General features: G+C 39.7%; 1 protein-coding gene and 1 long non-coding RNA gene across 3 annotated transcripts in view; one reads left to right on the top strand and one right to left on the bottom strand.

Moving 5' to 3' along the window:
• Positions 1-18,607, top strand: part of LOC139362922 (uncharacterized) — a 115,975-nt gene that overhangs the window by 85,042 nt on the left and 12,326 nt on the right. Inside the window, exons 2-3 of the long non-coding RNA XR_011622549.1 lie at positions 16,176-16,249; positions 16,562-16,676. This is a non-coding gene — a long non-coding RNA (uncharacterized lncRNA). The remainder of the gene's footprint in view (positions 1-16,175; positions 16,250-16,561; positions 16,677-18,607) is intronic.
• Positions 1-18,607, bottom strand: part of LOC139362920 (uncharacterized) — an 86,975-nt gene that overhangs the window by 65,351 nt on the left and 3,017 nt on the right. The window lies entirely within an intron of this gene.

Genomic DNA, 18,607 nt, shown 5'->3' with positions numbered 1-18,607 from the left:
TATGATGCTTACTGACCTGTAGCCAGTCAGTGATGAACTCAGATCTACAATAATAGGATAAATTAAAACAATAACAACAACAACAAAAACATTCTCCTCCTAACCTCCTTCCCTAGCCCTCCCTCACTTTATCCACCTCGAAACTTTTCTCACTATCCTTTTTAATTAGGTTCCAGACCTATGGACAGCCAGTCTGTGCCACTATCATAGCCACAAGGAATCCTTATTGAGAGAAAGTTGACCGAGTTTTGATGACCATGGCATTTTCATCAAAATCAGGAAAGGTGCTCTCTTTCTGTAAAGAGCCAGATAGCTCTTTATTCTCTTTCTCTAACTAACTCTCTTTCTAAGCCCAGTGTTATATATCCACATGATATTTAGAAGATATATTTTCCATCTAAGTGCAGCAACCTCTGTGGGCAGTAGATAATTATTTAATTACTTTTATTGAAAAAGTCATCTCAAGTATAAAATTGATCTCCATTGTGCTATTCCATGATACCTCCAATATAACACAACTTAATTGCCCTCCAGCAGAAGTATATTAGAGTATTAACATTTAAAACAGTGGTCCTAATCTCAGATGTAGACTGCTCATTCTGTAAAGAAGTTTCATTCACTATTTTCTTAGTTTCTTAGCACAGCCCTCTCTTCAATCTCAATTCTGTACAAATATGTGCCAGAAACAGGTAATACTTAGTATCAATGTAAAGCAAAACATTAACTATGATAATTTTTACTTTTCGTGAAATAAGTTTAAATTAAAGGCAGAGTTAAGAAGACCACTTCAAAGAAAAAATGTCAATCATAGAATCTTAGATTGTTGTAATTTAAATCAACAAAAGTTACGTGTCAATAAGTAAAATGTTTATTCCATTATGTTTCTTTCACAAATGTTCTGCCTTATGATGTTTCCTCTTATCTTTTCCATAAAATATTTTTTATGTAAAAGATATTTATTTTTATAAAGTAATTCACAAAGAAATAAATGTACTATAGTAGTCCAAGATGATGTACATAAGGAATTAGGGTTTTCATTTTTTACTAAAGAAAATATATGCAGTGTAATCACAGAAGAAAAAGCATCCTTATCTTCCAAAAGTAAGACATAATGTGTTTTTGTAACCTGGTAACTCTGTATCTATTACTTTCAGAATTAAAGTGGTTCCTGAATTGGTTTATAAATTAAGTTGATGTTATCCTTTAATATTTCAATGTTTCCTAGCTTATCTTATGTTGCTCACAAATGTTCTTTCATCCTTCCTTTGGAAGATCTTTCATACAAATAAAAAGTATGCACATGCAGTACAATGTACATGAGTAAATACACTTACATTTTCCCTCTACCTACAGTTTATCTCTCTTGGAATAATCTAGAAAACAAGAATTATTATTTTTAAAGGTGTTGATTTCAAAGAAATAAAGGTCTTCATGGAATAAAAGAAAAAAGCAATATGGAGTTTATAATGTCATTGGAATCTTAAAAATTATAAGATATATGAAAAATTGTAAAATAATTTCCAATTTACCTGATCCTCATGGCAGGAAGTTATTGTAGGCTTGATTGGCAGATGATGTACAGAATGATTCCATTTAATGATTGATTCTAAGGACAACCACTGCACTGATATTTAAATTCCCTTGAACACTTGTAGTGAATTTCTAGTCTCTGAACATGGTCAGTCATCAGGAAATTAATCTAATGAAGTTACCTATGTCATTTTTGGAATGTTTTCTAGATTATAAAATTCTTCTCTATTTTGAGTTAGAATTTACTTCCATTAGCTTTGAATCCCTAAGTCTGACTTATAAAGAACAATGGAATATGTAACTTCCGATATGCTGAAAATATCTATTCCATTTCCAGTAAGTTCTGTTAATTATAAAGTTCTTTCTATTTTGAGTTGGAATTCACTTCCACTATAGAACAAATATACTTCCTCTCTACCTAATAACAGTTCACATTTTTGAGGCTCCAGTTGTAACCCATTATATCATTGTTTTTTAAATTTTTAGAGAGACTTCCAGGAAGTATTCCAGAAACCTGAGAAGAAGGAGAGAAAGAGAGAGAGGGAAAGAGTGAGACCATAGAAGGGAAGGAGAACGGGAGAGAAGGGATGGAAAAAAAGCCAATAGAGATGGGAATGAATGGAGGGAGTGCTATTTTCCACATCCCTAAACTCTGCTTCATCCAAAGCAGCCCTGCAGTTAGCTGTTTTCTAACTTAGACTGCCATGTGAGATTTCAATTTCATTAAAAAGATATTAAAAGTCAATAATTCTATGAAAACCCTATTTCTAAGTTAAACATACATTTAATTCTGGGATGTAATGTTAGTGATTTTTTTCACAATATGAGAATGCAGCTACTTTAAAACATTGAAATTGATGTGAACATTAGACCTCATGTACCTCCGGTTTAGAACAGAATCTCAATATCAGCTGTTTGGTTGGGACTTTAGATTTCCCTCTATTTCCTTCCAAATAGTGTTAAGAGTTTCACAGAAGTCTCCCATTGGTTTATCAAGCAATAGCTCTCCTCCATATTTAAAGTACTAATAATTGTTTTCTGCAGCAACTCTGCCTACCGTATGGACAATATACCTTTTGCTCATTGCAAAACATGGAGATTCTTTCACCATTGACCAATAAAAACAATCTACATCATTCTGCATAACTGCCAAAGTAATAACTGTTTTGATGTTGCTGCTGCTGAGTCTACTGATGTCTATGACAAAGTTGTCGTGTTAAAGCCCAAGATATTGTTGTCTGAGCTAAGGGTAATGATGCCCATGAACAGCACATTTAGCACCTCACTCTCCATGTCATCAGGAATGGCATCAGGAATGGCATTACCGTCTCACTCATCATTGTCTTTGCCCAGACATCACCACTAATGTGGCTATTTCATAGCTAATATGCTCACTACAATGCTGCTGCTTCTACCCACAGCATTATGACACCATAATGCCATCAATACCTTTCAGAAAAACATTTTTAGGGTGTATGACAATCTAAAATTCTATCAAATTTCATTATTTTGAACAAAACACCTCTTGATTTTTGACAACTAAGGACATTTTAAACATTTTCCTAAAATTTTAGTACACTCACTTCAAGAATGCCTCCTTACTAAATAAAAGTCAGCAACACATTCCCAGGTCCTCTGAAGCAAGTTCAGATGTTTGATATGGAATTTTCAGTTTGCACACATCCCCATGGGATTTGAGGAGGAGGAGAGGGACATAAAAAAAGATACTGCACAAAAACCATTATCATGAGCATGGAGGAGAGAGAGAGACCACAAGAATTCAGATTTAGCAGTGGCTAAAGTCTTGGTAGCAGTGCTATACTAGTAGCTGTTATTCTTATGCCCAGCAGCAGCTGAAGTAAATTGCTCCTTAGGGTGGCTGACAAGCAGTGTAATCTGGTCATTTTTCTTGATTATGTAGATGCTTTGCCTGATTCTCTGGCATTGCAGAAGATCTGATGGGCCCCCTTTATACTTCAATGCATTTATGTTTTACTCAGAATAGCTACAGTGGATTATGACATGACAGAGAGTCATCATACTAGACATTTGAGTAGAAAGCTGATTAAAAGCACTTAAACTAAAAAGAAAGACACGCAAAAAGCAAACTTTATATTTTATAGAAAAATTTCAAGGTAGATGACAGTGTATTGCTCTAAAAGAATATTATGTATTTAAAACATAACTGTATTAATATTGTCAATGATGATGACTGCAGCCTTTTAAGATAAACTTTGAATTTATAGGTTACAAACACAATGTAAACTTACATTTAAAATAAAAAAATGTAAGTATGCTGCCGCTTACTCCCTTATTTACTAACTTTTTTACATGAAAAAGATGAGAAAAATACAGGATTATTGGGACCACCTAATAAAGTAATAGTTTTAGAAATTTTTTAAATTTTGTTTATTCTAATTAAGTGTCAGGAGATATTATTCCTTAATAGTCAGAATAAATTACAAAAAGTAATCAATAAAGCTAATAGAAAAACAACCGAGATGAATTCAAATTACTTTTATTTATTATGCAGTGAACACTATATTAACTCCTTCATTGCTAGTTTTCTTAACAATGTCATGGGTGTTATATATGTTTTAGCAAACTTCATATGACTTTAATGATAAAAACCAAGAGTAAAAATCATATTTATTTGCTGAAAACTTTTGTCTGACCAGAATTAATTTGCACTATTTGTGTTGATCAACAGAAACAGAATGAATAATGTTGACATCACATATGTTCACCAAAAGCTCAGTTACTTGTCATGATGAATGTCAGACTAATGTTTAACACCCTTTGTTTTTAATGTTGAAATAGAGCACTAGTGAAGGTGTCCAATTAAAATTCATCTGACCAGGAGGGATTCAGAGCAAGATAGCAGAATAGAAAGCCTCAGCAGTCATCCCTATGTGGGAACACCAAATTGAACACCTAGCCACACACAAAATAAGCACCTTCATAAGAGCCAAAAATCAGGTGAGCAGTCACAATATCTGGTTTTAACATTATATCAAGGAAAGAGGCACTGAAGAGGGTAGTAAAGACAGTCTTGTATTGCCTATACCACCCCTCCCCCATCTACCCTGGAAACGTGGGGAGAGAGAATCAGAGAATGAGAGTTTGCATACTTGGGGGAGTGAGAGTGAAACAAATCTGGGACTTTGCACTGGAACTCAAAACTGCCCTGTCACAGCAGAAAACAATGCAGGGCAGAATTCTGCTAGTTCCTACAGAAGGAGCATTCAAACTAGTCCTGGACAGAGAGGAATACACCAGCCCAGCAGTAGAAACCAGAGTTCCAGCTATCTCCACCACCCGCAGATTAAAGAACCCTGCGGTTCTGAATCAATTCAAAAAGCAGTCAGGCCACAAGAACTACAGTCCTTGGGCAAGTATGGGTGCTGTTCTAGGCTCACAGCCAGTGGAACTGGAGTACAAGTCACCAAGCAAGACGCCAGTTGTGGCATCCAAGGGAGTGGTTGCATCGCCCCTCCCCCAACTCCACCCAGAGTACTCAGGGAGAGACTTCTGTTTGTGAAAAGGAGAGGGAAGAGTAAGCAAGACTTTGTCTTGCAACTTGAACACCAGTTTGGCCACAATAAACTAAAGCACAGAGAAGATTCCTGAAGCCCCTGATTCCAGGCCATAGCTCCTGGACAGCATTTCTAGGTGCACCCTGGGCTAGCAGGGAATCTGCTGTGCTAGACATAAGAAGCAGTCCTGGCAGGATTCACCACCTGCAGACTAAATGGCCCTTGGACTGTGAATAAATGTCAGTGGTAGTGAGGCAGTAGTCACCATGGTCCTGGGGTGAAACCCAGTACTGTGCTGAGTTCAGGTTTGGCCCAGGGCATCCTAGCTGTGGTGGCCAAGGAAGTGCCTGCATCAATCTTCCACTGACTCAAGACAGCCCAACAAGTAGAGAGAGAGGCTCCTTCAGTTTGGGGGAACATGAGGGAAGAGAACTACAGATTTTGCCCGGTAATCAGGAGAATTCTCCTAGATCTTACCTAAACCCATGCAGGCTATATGAGTCTGCAAGACTTGCAGCATTAATGAGCTTGTAGTGCCCCTTGTGCAGATACACCTGCAGTGACCGAAGACTTAGAGCACAACACTTAATTCCCTTTGAATTGAGACTTAAAAGGCTTCCCAAGAGAGATAAGTACAAAAGAACTCAGACTGTGAAGATTTCAATAAACACCTAACTTTTCATGCCCAGACATCAACAAACATCCACAAGCACTAAGTATATGCAAGAAAACATGACTTTACCAAATAAACTAAATAAGGCACCAGGAATCAATCCCAGAGTAACAGAGATTTGTGACCTTTCAAGCAGATAATTCAAAACAGCTGTTTTGAGGAAGTTCAAAAAACATTAACAAAATACAGAGAAGAAATTCAGAATCCAGTTAGAAAATACTAACAAAGAGATTGAAATAATTTCTTAAAATCTAGCAGAAATTTTGGAGCTAAAAGATTCAATTAACACACTGAAAAATGTACCAGAGTCTCTCAGCAGCAGAATTAATTCAGCAAAAGGAAGAATTAGTGAGCTGGAAGACAGGCTATTTGAAAACACATAGTCAAAGGAAAAAAATACAAAGAATGAAACATCCTTACAAGATAGAGGAAATAACCTCAAAAGGACAAGTCTAAGAGTTTTGGGCCTTAAGAAAAGATACAGAGGTTGGGGTAAAAAACTTACTCAAAAAAATAATACCAGAGAACAATCCCAACCTAAAGGAAGATATCAATATTCAGGTATAAGATGGTCATAGGACCAAGCAGATTTAACCCAAATAAGACTACCTCAAAGTATATAATAACCAAATTACTAAAGGTCAAGGGTAAAGAAAGGATCCCAAAAGAAATTGATGACACTTAAAGGAGTTCTAATACTTTTTGCAACAGACTTCTCAGTGGTAATTTTACAGACCAGGACAGAGTGGCATGACATATTCAAAGTTCTGAAGAATAAAAAACTTGTATCTTATAATAATATACTCAGTTAAAATAGCCTTCAAACATGAAGGAGAAATAAAGACTTCCCCAAAATAACAAAAGCTTAGCAATTTCATAAATACCATACCTGTGTTAACAAGAAATGCTAAAGAGGGAGTTCTTCAATCTGAAAGAAAAGTGTGTTAGCAAACAATAAGAAATTATCTGATGGTACAAAACTCACTGGTAACAGTAAGTACACAGATAAATACAGAACACTGTAATTGTGGTGCGTAAATATAAAAAATATAAATAAGAGGAATAAAATTTAGAATGCATTGAGAGGTAAATTGTAGAGTTTTTAAGTTTCTTCTTTGCACAATACAAACAGAAAACAAATGGCAGTAGTAAGTCCTTATCTATCAATAATAATATTAAATGTAAATCAACTAAACTCTCCAATCAAAAGGCATAGAGTAGCTAAATGGACCAAACAAAACAAAACAAAACAAAAAAAATGAAAAACAAAAACAAAAACAAAAAACCCACCAACACTCAACTATAGGATGCCTACAAGACTCAGCTCACATATAAAAATACACACAGACTGAAAATAAAGGGATGGAACAAGATATTTCATGCAAATGGAAACCAAAAAAAGAGTAGAACAGTTACTTAATTTAGATTTCAAGAAAAAACCTATAAAAAGAGATTAAGAAGATCATTATATAAAGATAAAAAAATTAATTCAGCAAGATATATAACAACTGTAAATATATATAAACCCAACCCTGGAACACCCAGATATGCAAAACCAAAATTCTTAGAGCTAAAGAGAGAAACTTCAATGCAGTAATAACAGGAAACCTCAACACCCCAACTGCAGCACTGAACAGATCATCCAGACAGAAAATCAATAAAGAAACTTAAGACTTACGTCTGTACTACAGACCAAATGAACCTAATAAATATTTACAGAATATTTTACACCAAAGCTGCAGAATATAAATTCTTCTCCTCAGCACATGGATCATTCTCAATTAAAGACCACATGTTATAACACAAAATGAGTTTTAAAAATTCCAAAAAGCACCACAAAATCATTTCAAGTATCTTGTCTGACCACAAAGAGACAACACTAGAAATTAGGAATAACAGGAATTTTAGAAACTGTACAAACACATGGAAATGAAATAATATGTTCCTTAATGACCAGTGGGCCCATGAAGTTAATAATTACATTAAAACACTTATTAAAACAAATTTAAATGAAAACAAAGCATACCTGTAGGATACAGCAAAAGGATTACTGAGAAGGCCATAGTTCTAAGTGCCTACATCAAAAAAGAGTAACAACTTCAAATAAGCAAACTAACCATATATCTTAAAGAAATAGAAATATAAGAGAATACCAAACCCAAAATTCATAGTAAAAAGAAATAATAAAGATCAGAGCAGAAATGAGCAAAATAGAAATAAAAAATACAAAAGATCAATGAAAAACAAGTTGGTTTTTGAAAAGTTAAACAAAATCAACAAATCTTTAGCCAGAACTAAGGGAAAAAGAGAGAAGGCCTAAATAAATAAAATCAGAGATGAAAAAGGAGACATTACTAGTGATACTGCAGAAATTTGAAGTATCACTTGAGACTACTATGGGCAAGTATGTGGCAATAAATTGGAAAACCTAGAAGAAATTTTATTTTACTACATACAACCTATTGAAATATGAAGAAATCCAAACCTGAAAATACCAATAATAAGTAACAAGATACAAGCTGTAATAAAAATCTCCCAGCAAAGAAAAGCCCAGTACCTGATGGCTTTATAATGGTTTCACTGTGGAATTCTACCACGCATTTAAAGAAAAGCTATACCAATTCTACTCAAACTATTCTGAAAACTGGAGTAAGAGGAAATACTTTTAAACTAACTCTGAGTCCAGTATTACCATGATACCAAAAGTAGACACAACCATTGATGAAAAACTTATCAATAAATACTTGAAAACAAAATTCAACAGCACATTAAAAGATGATTCATTTTGATCGAGTTGAATGCATACAGAGATGCAAAGATAGTCCCACATATGCAAATCAGTGTAATACATCACGTCAACAGAAAGAACAGAAACTAAATGATAATTTCAACTGTTGCTGAAATGGAAGTCCATAAAATTCAACATCCCTTCATGATAAAAGCTCTAAAAACAACTAACTGGGTATGGAAAAAACATACCTCAACACAATCAAAGCCATGCATGATAGACACACAGAAAGTATCACACTGAATGGGGAAAATCTCTTAGGCTTTCTTTTAATATGTGGAAACAAGACGAGGATGCTCAGTTTTACCATTGTTATTCAACATAGCACTGGAAGTCCTAGATGGAGACAACATGATCTTATGTCTAGAAAAACCTAAAGACTGCACCCAAAAATCTATAAGAACTGATAAACAAATTTATTAAAGTTACAGGACACAAAATCAACATATGAAAATCAGTAGTATTTCTATATGCTAAAAGTGAAAGAAGTCAAGCAAGTAAACCCATTTGGAATACTTACAAATAAAGCCTATGAATAACCTTAATCAAAAAGTGAAAGATCTCTGCAATAAAAACTCAAAAATATGGATGCAGGAAATTGAAGAGAACACATGAAAAATGAAAAGATATTCTATGTTCATGGATTGGAAGAATATTTATAAAATGTCCATACTACCCAAAGCAAACCATAGATTCAATGTAATTCCTACAAAAATACCTATGACCTTCTTCACAGAAATATACAAAATAAATCTTAAAATTTATATGGAACCATAACAGACCCAGAATAGTCAAAACTATCCTAAGCCAAAAAAAAAACCAAAACAAAACCAGATGAATTACATTACCGCACTTCAAATTATACTACAGAGCTATAGTAATCAAAAGAGTATGGTACTGGCATAAAAATAGACACATAGACTAATAGAACAGAATAGAGAACCCAGAAATAAATTCATCCATTTACAACCAACTGATTTTTGACAAAGGTGTCAAAAACATACATTAGGGAAAGGGCAGTCTTTTCAATAAATGGAGCTGGGAAAATTGAATATCTATATGCAGAATAATGAAACTAGATCATCTCTCACCACATACAAAAATTAAATCAAAATGGATTAAAGACTTAAATCTAAAACCTCAAACTATGAAACTTCTAAAAAAACAAAATCTAAAATAGACATTTCTTAAAAGAAGACATAAAAATGGCCATTGGTGAGAATGTAAATTAGTACATTCACTATGAAGAACAGTATGGAGCTTCCTCAAGAAACTGAAAATAGAATCACCATATGATGCAGCAATCCCATTGTTAGGCAAACACTGAAAAGAAAGGAAATCAGTATATCAAAGTGATAGCTACACTCCCATGTTTACTGAAACACTATTCAAAATAACTAAAATTCGGAATCAGCCTGTGTCCTACAAGAGAAAAATGGATAAAGAAAACGTGGTACATGTACATCATGAAATATTCAGCCACAAAAAATGAAATCCTGTCATTTGCAACAACAGGGATGGACCTGGAGGACATTATGCAAAGTGAAATAAGCCAGGGACAGAAAGACAAATTTTGCATGTTCTCACTCATATGTGTGAGTTAAAAATGAAAACAATTGAACTCATCAAAATAGAGAGCAGAATGATGGTTACCAGAAGATGGGAAGGGTAGCTGAGGGGTTGGGGGATGTGGAAAATGTAGGGATGGTTAATGATTATAAAAATATAATTAGGTAGAACAAATAAGATCTAGTATTTGAAAGCACAACAGGCTTACTACAGTCAATGATAATATTCTATACTTTCTGACTCTTTAAGAGGAGGGAGGGCCGGGTGCGGTGGCTCATGCCTGTAATCCCAGCACTTTGGGAGGCCAAAGTAGGAGGATTGCTTAAGGATTGCTGGAATTCAAGACCAGCCTGGGCAACATAGTGAGACTCTACCTCTATAAAAATTTTTTTCAAATTATCCAAGCATGGTAGTGTGCGCCTGTGGTCCCAGCTAACTCTGGAGACAGAGGTGGGAGAATTGTTTCAGCCCAGGAGTTTGAGGCTGCAGTGAGCCGTGATCATGCTACTGCACTCCAGCCTGGGTGACAGAGTGAGACTTGTCTCTGAAAAAGAAAAAAAGAAAAAAAAAAAGAAAGAAAAACAGACTCCAGCTTAAATCCTCACTATTCTGCGGTGCTATTTTCCTGTGGCTGCTGTGAACAAATTATCATAAAGCAGGAGAGACTTAAGACAACAGAAATTTGTTCTCTCATAGTCCAGGGGACAGAAGGCCAAAACCACAGTGACAGGAGGGATGCCACCTTCTGAAGGTTCTGAGGGAGGATCTACCCTACCTATGCCACTCTCCATCTTTTCCTGGTCGCTGGCAACCCCAGGCTTGCAGTGGTATCCTTCCAGTCTCTGTTTGTCTTCAAAGACCCCGTGTGTGTGTGTGTGTGTGTGTGTGTGTGTGTGTGTGTGTGGTCTTTTCTGCCTCTTCTAAGGACACATATCATTGGATTAGAGCCAACTCTAAATCCAGGATGATCTCATCTGGTGATTTTTTTTTTTTTTTGAAATGGAGTTTCGCTCTTGTTGCCCAGGCTGGAGTGCAGTGGCACGATCTCAGCTTAATGCAACCTCCGCCTCCTAGGTTCAAGCTCTTCCTCTGCCTCAGCCTCCAAAGTAGCTGGGACTACAGGTGCGCCCCACCACACCCGGCTAATTTTTGTATTTTCAGTAAAGATGGGGTTTCACCATATTGGCCAGGCTATCTCGAACTCCTGACCTCATGATCCACCCACCTCGGCCTCCCAAAGTGCTGAGATTACAGATGTGAGCCACCACACCCGGCCTTTTCTTCCTCTTATAGGGACACATGTCATTGGATCATTGGATTTAGGGCTGACCCTACCCTAAATCCAGGATGATCTCATCTTGAGATACTTTTTTTTTTTTTTTTTTTTTTGAGATGGAGTTTCTTTCTTGTTGCCCAGGTTGGAGTGCAAGGGCATGATCTCAGCTCACTGCAACCTCCGCCTCCCAGGTTCAAGCCATTCTCCTGCCTCAGCCTCCCAAGTAGCTGGGATTCTAGGCACATGCCACCACATGGGCTAATTTTTGTATTTTTGGTAGAGATTGGGTTTCACCATGTTGGCCAGGCTGGTCTTGAACTCCTGACCTCAGGTGATTCCCCTGCCTCAGCCTCCCAAAGTGCTGGCATTACAGGCATGAGCCACTGTGCCCAGCTTGAGATTCTGACCTTATGTAACTGCATCTGCAAACAGCGTATTTCCAAATGAGGTCACATTCATATGTACTATGGGTGAGGCCCTGGATATATCTTTTGGGGGACTGCTAGTCAACCTACTCCATCCACCACAGCTGGCATTATCCCAGTGGCCAGGGTCCCCAAGCTGCTGAGTCCGGCATTGATTCTCCATCCGCATCATGTCTACCCCATCATAAGCACCCCTCTTCTGGGTACTTCTCTCAGCCTCCAGGACCCCACCCTATCCCCTGGTTCTCCTCCTAGATCCCTGGAGGCCTCTTCTCAGTCTCTGCTGGTTCCTCCTCTTCTCCACAATGTGTTCACATTGGAAGGTCCCAGGCTCAGCTGTTGCTGGTTTTTTTCTTTTTCTCTCTTTTTTTTTTTTTTTTTTTTCACAAACAGGGTCTTTTGCTGTCAGTGCAGTGGTGCAATCACAGCTCACTGCAGCCTAAAACTCTGAACTCAAGCAATCCTCCTACCTCAGCCTCCTGAGTAGCTGGGACCACAGGTGCATGCCACCACACCCAGCTAATTTTTAAATTTTTTGTAGAGATGGAATCTTGCTACGTTGCCCAAAGTTAATCACAATTCTTCATTTGTGTTAAATAATTCCTCTGCTTTTCTTATTCTTTCTTTTTTATTTTTGTAGAGACAGGGTCTCACTCTGTCACCTAGGCTGGAGTGCAGTGGCACCATCACAGCTCACTGCAGCCTCCAACTCCCTGGCTTAAGCAATCTTCTCATCTCAGCCTCCTGAGTAGCTGGCACCCCAGACATGTGCTACCACGCCCAGCTAGGTTTTTTTTCCCCCACAGATGGGGTCTCACTATGTTGCCCAGGCTGGTCTTGAACTCCTGAGCTCAAGTGATCCTCCTACCTTGGCATCTCAAAATGCTGGATTACAGGTGTGAGCCACCGCACTCTAATTCTGCTTCTCTTCAATGTTTTTCTCAAATATATGTATCCCTAAATACGTATATTACACATATACATAATACATACATAGATACATGCATAATATATATGACAAATGCTTGTTCATTCACATTTTTAAAAAATATGTTTATGTGCAGAGAAGTGATGACAGTAGTCATCTCCAAATTGTAGGTGACTTTTAATTTTCTCTTTGTTATTTTCTGTATTTTCGAAAGCTTTTGTAATCAACACGGTTTACTTTTGTGATCAGACAATGATGAAATGCATGCCCAGAGATATATGAATGGCCTCATTGCAAAACAGGAGGAACCCTTGTTTGTGAAGCAAATAAATGTCACTTCTGTCCTTATCTCCCTCTATTGCTTATCCTCAAAAACAGGTTCAGATTTGTTTAAAGGGGCAGAGAAGCAAATATTGCATACATTAATCTTGGAAATGACATGCTTACAGTGGCTGGGTGGGTGAGCTGCAATGGAGCCTTCAACATCCTGCTCCCCAGGAGGGGTCCCCTAGGTTCTGCTGCTGCTCCTTCCTGTGATTTGTAAAGCTGACCTGCAACCTGGATGGTCTCCAGTCTTATTACAGTGATTTATCTCTTCTATTATTAAAGACACTGACAGTCCTATCTTTTTCCCTCTTGCAACTGTCAGGGACACCCACCCACCGGGGCTGAGGGTCGTGTGGGGCAGTGGGCTCAGAGGCTGCACTGGGGAAATTATGCCTGTAATCCTATCACTTTTGAGAGGCTGAGGTAGGAGGATCGCTTGAGGCCAGGAGTTCAAGACCAGCCTGGGCAATGTAGTGAGACCCTGCCTCTACAAAAACAAAACAAAAAAACCCAGAAACAACATTGTAGGAAGACAGGGGACTGTGATGGGGGAGGAGGGGCACACAGGGCATCAAATGAACAGGCTGTGTTATCTTCTCAAGCTGGGTGGTGGGCATGTGTGTTGGTCAGACTGGTCTCGAACTCCTGACCTCAGGAGATCCACCTGCCTTGGCCTCCCAAAGTGCTGGGATTACAGACATGAGCCACCACACCCAGCCCTTTGCTTCTTTCTTGTTTGTTTAGAGACAGGGTCTCGCTCTGTTGCCCAGGTTAGAATGCAGTGGTGCAATCATAGCTTAATGCACCCTTCAACTCCTGGGCTCAAGCAATCCTCCCACCTCAGTCTCCTAAGTAGCTAGGAACACAGGCACGAACCCCCACAGCTAGCTAGTTTTCTTATCTCTACTAAAATACTAAAAAAGAAAAATTAGCCGGGCATGGTGGCACATGCTTGTAATTCCAGCTACTCGGGAAGCGAAGGCATAAGAAGTATTTGAATCTGAAAGGTGGAGGCTGCAGTAAGGTGAAATCATACCACTGCACTCCAGCCTGGGTGACAGAGTGAGACTCTCTGTCTATCTGTCTGTCTGTCTGTCTCTCTCTCTCCCTCTCTCTCTCTCTCTCTCTGTGATATATATATATATATATATATATATCACTTTGAGAGGCTGAGATAGGAGGATCACTTGAGGCCAGGAGTTCAAGACCAGCCTGGGCAATGTAGTGAGACCCTGCCTCTACAAAAACAAAACAAAACAAAACAAAACAAAAACAACATTGTAGGAAGACAGGAGACTGTGATGGGGTGCTTCTATATATATATACACACACAGAGAGAGAGAGAGAGAGAGAGAGAGAGAGAGAGAGAGAGAGAGAATATATATACATATACACTTATAAGTGCAGAAACATTGGATTTTTCTCCAGGAGTTTCTCCTGCTCCTACCCAACAGCCATCAGCCTCCCAATTTTACACACACACACATATTTGCACACACAGAGACACAGGAAGCTACACACATGCAGACACACATGTGCACACACACACATACACGTACCTACGCATGCACACACAGAAACACATGTGCACGCCCATATCGACACATGCACAGGTACACAGACATGCATGCACACCAACACACACATTCACACACACCACAGCAGCCTGTTCTCTAAAACGCCACTTCCCTTGCATCTTCCCTCTCTCTTTTCTCCTCATCAGCCCTTTGCCCATCCTGGGTCCCAGTTCCTCAGCATCTCCCAGGATGAAGTTCCTGAGACACTGTATCAGAATCTCCTGAGGGCTTCAGATTAGAAGGGAATCAAGAGATCTCACTGGTGTGAGTCAGTAGGGTGTTGTTCAGGTCCAGTTTAATGGGCAAAGTGAAAGGTGAGATGTGGCCGGGCGCGGTGGCTCAAGCCTGTAATCCCAGCACTTTGGGAGGCCGAGGCGGGCGGATCACGAGGTCAGGAGATCGAGACCATCCTGGCTAACACGGTGAATGAAACCCTGTCTCTACCAAAAAATAAAAAAAAACTAGCCGGGCGAGGTGGCGGGCACCTGTAGTCCCAGCTACTCGGGAGGCTGAGGCAGGAGAATGGCGTAAACCTGGGAGGCAGAGCTTGCAGTGAGCCAAGATCCGGCCACCGCACTCCAGCCTGGGCGACAGAGCTAGACTCCGTCTCAAAAAAAAAAAAAAGAAAAGAAAGGTGAGATGTGCTTGAATACACTAAATGTATGTGGTCTGGATGAGATCCTGGAACAGAAAATGATCATGAGCACAGAAAATCATGCAATGCAAGTACGGTCTTTTTTTTTTTTTTTTTTTTTTTTGGAGATGGTCTTGCTCTGTCATCCAGGCTGGAATGCAATGGTGCGATCTCGGCTCACTGCAACCTCCGCCTCCCAGGTTCAAGCGATTCTCCTGCCTCAGCCTCCCAAGTAGCTTGGATTACAGGTGCCTGCCACCACATTCGGCTAATTTTTTTATTTTTAGTATAGACAAGGTTTCACCATGTTGACCAGGCTGGTCTTGAACTCCTGACCTCAGGTGATCCGCCCGCCTTGGCCTCCCAAAGTGCTGGGATTACAGGCGTGAGCCACCACGCTCAGCCTAAAAAGAGACTCTGACTTCCTTTTTTTTTGAGACGGAGTTCTGCTCTTTTTGCCCAGGCCGGAGTGCAACGGTGCAATCTCAGCTCACTGCAACCTCCGCCTCCCGGGTTCAAGCGATTCTCCTGCCTCAGTCACCGAAGTAGCTTGAATTACAGGCATGCACTACCACACCTGGCTAATTTTGTATTTTTACTAGAGATGGGGTTTCTCCATGTTGGTCAGGTTGATCTTGAACTCCTGACCTCAAGTGATCTGCCTGCCTCAGCCTCCCAAAGTGCTGGGATTACAGGTGTGAGCCACTGCGCCCAGTCCTCCTCTGTGATTCTAACTCCACTGCCCAGCATGTCCTGTTGACTGTGACCCTGACACTGCACCCTCATCCCCTTTCCATGTCCACGGTAGATGAGAGGACTATACATTTCCAGCAGCAGTCACCATGCTTTTGCCTGAGCCTTGTGAATTCTTCTGGGCATGCTGACTTTTTGTTCTTTACTACTGTCTTTTAGAGGAAGAGAGTACATCATTTGATCAGACAGTCTTTTCTATGCTGACCCAATACCTGCTGCTTGGAAAATCACAGGTAAAACCACTGACAGCGTCACTGGTGTGAGTCAGTAGGGTGTTGTTCAGGCCCAGTTGAATGGGCAAAGTGAAAGGTAAGATGTGCTCGAATACACATATTCTCCTGTGTAATAATTACTTTGCAACCCACACACGTTTGGGGACTCAGAATTCATCCTGAAGCAAATCCAGCCTTCCTTGTCATTTTCTGTAAGACAGAGGCGCCATAGTCAGGAATGGCAGTGTGAAAAGCAAACGGAAAAACAAATGATGCAGGGAGGTAGGATGGCTTTCGCATCACTTGCTGGTCAAAGGCTTTCTTTCCCATTAGGATGTGGACATCTGCAAGCTGCGTTGTTTTGGACTTTGACACAAGCCGAAACAGGAAAACTCCCCAGCTTCCAAGCAAGGTGGTTTGAGCAGAAAGACAGCTCTGGGGATGAAATGTGAGTATTTCCCCTGAACTTGGCTCTCCCAGCCTTTTCGGTTATGCCTGAGGTTACTGCCTCATCTTTAAGTTACGAACCAAGACTTGGTAAAATATATAAGGAGCTGAACTCATCAGAGAGGAAAGGGCCCTGCCTGGAGAGTCCGGGGTCCTGGACTGATGGTTTCGACGACTGACCTTGGGAAAGCAAGGAGCCACTGCAGGCCTTGATTTTCTCTCTTGTAAAAATGACAAGGTCATAGCTGGGCACGGTGGTTCACGCCTGTAATCTCAACACTTTGGGAGGCCAAGGCGCGTGAATCACCAAGTCAGAAGTTTGAAACCAGCCTGACCAACATGGTAAAACCGTGTTTCTACCAAAAAGACAGAAATTAGCCAGGCATGGTGACGTGCACCTGTAATCCCAGCTACTTAGGAGGCTGAGGTAGGAGAATCACTTGAAACCAGGAGGTGAAGGTTGCAGTGAGCTGAGATCAGGCCACTGCACTCCAGCCTGGATGACACAGAGTGAGACTCCATCTCCAAAAAAAACAAAACAAACAAACAAACAAAAACCTTGTCCTCACATCTTCAGAAAACAGCAGTAGTACTCCAGAGGAGTGTGAGGAGACAAGTGAAAAACCCAAAAATAAGAAAAAGCAAAAGTTCCAGGAGGTTCCTCAGGAGAATGGAATGGAAGATTCATCTATCTCTTTCTCCAAACCCAAGAAAAGAAATATTTTTCCAAGGAGGAGCTGATGAGTAGCAATCTTGAAGAGAACACTGGCAGCACCAATTTTCCCAAGAGGAAGCAGTCTTCACCCAAGGAGGAAACAGTTAATGACTCCGAAAAGGCAACAGAAGTGTCTCCAAGAAAAAGGAAATTCTCCAAAGAGGAGCCGGTTAGCAGTGGACCCAAAGAGGCCACGGGCAGCAAGAGCAGCTCCAAGAAGAAGAAAAAGTTCCATAAAGCAGCCCAGGAAGTTTAGAATGCAAATGGACATTCTCTGTGAGGTGGGGCATACCATTTCCCACATTTCCCGCCCTGTGTGCTGTTCCCCAATAAAAACAAATTCACACACACACACACACACACACACACACACAAATATATAAAAATAAGGTTGCAATAAATGTTCTGTAACGTTCCTTCTTTCCAGGATCAAACTTCTGTGATTCTACTTCTAACTTCATTGCCCAGAGTGCCCTGTTGACCCTGAGCCCTCAACCCTTTACAACTACGTCCACTGTAGTTGAAAGATCTGTATATTTGAAGACATCAAAGACATACCACTACTGAAGACGTACCACAACTGAAGATGTACCATTTTGGTTTCAGTGACTTCACACAATCCAACCCACAAGTACAGAAAATACCAGGCCAGTGAAATGACAACCATCATGCTTTCTTTACTATTCATATAATAATAGATATTAGCCTTCTATTTGGACCAAACGTGGCAGTAGGCACTGTGGGGTGTTTCCTAAGAAGAATGTGATCTGTGGTGTGCACCTGTAGTCCCAGCTACTTGAAAAACTGAGGTGGGAGGGCTGCTTGAGACCAGGAGTTCAAGACCAGCATGGGCAACATAGTGTCACTGCACTCCAGTCTGGGTGATGAAGTGAGACTCTGCCTTAAAAAAAAAAAAAAAAGAAAAAGAAAAGTGGGGTTGGCTAAGAGTTTTTAGGTGACTTAGAGCAACAGTAGAAGGGGGATAATTCAGTTGGAGGAAGTTAATTCATATAGAGCTTACGACTTCAAAACTCTTCTCACATCTTAAATATTTTACTGAGTGCCTACTATATGATAGGCACTGAGCCAGGTACTATTATTTCTTCTTTCAAAGTCACTGTCAGCCATTCCAACAATGTCCTCATCAGCATCTTACAACACTTGCCCTCTGTGTCCTTCCCATGTTATAATCTTCAATCATAAATTCATCCAGCAAA

The sequence above is a fragment of the Macaca nemestrina genome, chromosome 4, assembly GCF_043159975.1.
Source record: "Macaca nemestrina isolate mMacNem1 chromosome 4, mMacNem.hap1, whole genome shotgun sequence".
Lineage (NCBI taxonomy): Eukaryota > Metazoa > Chordata > Mammalia > Primates > Cercopithecidae > Macaca > Macaca nemestrina.
Note: the sequence above shows the minus strand (reverse complement) of the source record. Positions and strands in the feature narration are given on the sequence as shown.